Source organism: Antennarius striatus, chromosome 2 (genome assembly GCF_040054535.1).
Source record: "Antennarius striatus isolate MH-2024 chromosome 2, ASM4005453v1, whole genome shotgun sequence".
Taxonomy (NCBI): domain Eukaryota; kingdom Metazoa; phylum Chordata; class Actinopteri; order Lophiiformes; family Antennariidae; genus Antennarius; species Antennarius striatus.
Genome location: NC_090777.1, coordinates 29,351,264 through 29,352,500, shown reverse-complemented (window position 1 = coordinate 29,352,500; position 1,237 = coordinate 29,351,264).

Here is a 1,237-nt window from a genome sequence, read left to right as displayed (position 1 = left end):
AGCTAAACGACTCCACAATACGACCAACTCAGCAGCTTTCGGTGAAAATGGATAATATTTTCCGGACGATGCTGATTGTTTATCGAGTTTCCTGACTGACATTTAGCTTAATTTATTCATTCTTTGCTGACTGAAGCTACCATCAGCGAAGTCGCTGCACAGGAAGTGGAATGACCGGAGCTGGAGCTGGGGGGCATTGGAGAGGTAAATCTGAATGATTAGTTACCTCTAGGAGATTGCATTTAATTTCTTCAAGAATAAGGAAAAGTTTTAAAACCCATTTTGATGAAAATATCCTTCCTATCGGAGATGGAGTTGATCCTTGTGGAACGAGCTACTCGTTGTATAACAAAGCTCCACATATTTTCTCTTTTCACGCGAACACTTGTTTCTTGAATGATATTTCTTGGACCTGTTATACCTGAACAGAACAGAAAACTTTATACAAGGTTGTATGTAAATACTAGAACTGTGACGTTAGCAAACAGTTTCATTAGTTCATGCAGTATAAATAAGAAATACATAAAATGTATTGACAACAGGAATTCATCTCGATGGCCTCAGAACTGTTTCCTGCTAACCTTTCCTGACTAGACTCATAGTGACTGTTATAAAGCACTGAAGTCTGTTGATGGGTGTTTCATTTTAAATGCGTCTATTTTAATCCTGATCAACATCCTGTTGGTTGAATAAAAGGATTCTTTTCAAGGGTTGCATTGATAATCAAACAGCCCTTAAACTTTTTCCAGCACAACTTGTTTGTAGGTGACACACAATGCAAAAAATGTTTCTCAGAAATTTTGAAGAAAATGTCGTCTCTGGACACAAAAACACGATGATGTCACACATCCAAGTGTTATGTCTTGTCGAGTACGAGAAATGGTTTGAACCAAAGAATACAAAGGTAGGGAAATGCAGAAAAGGTGAACAAAGGAACATGAGATCTATGGCTGATTGTCTGCAGAAAGAAGAGAGGCAGGATGTGAGAAGAAGAAGAAATATATTCCTTTCCACAAAACCCAAAGGAAAGCTGCAGTGTAGCAGTCAGTCAGAGTAATTTCCTCCTCTTGCAGGCTGAAAATAGACCCGGCCATTAGATACAAATAACAGAATATACCACTTATTACACAGCTAAGTCACAGTCATTCCCAACCTGCTATTTTTTTCTGCTCACGTTTCCATTAGCCGCGATGAATGGCAAAGTGAATTAATATGAGATATTAAGAATGAGAGAACA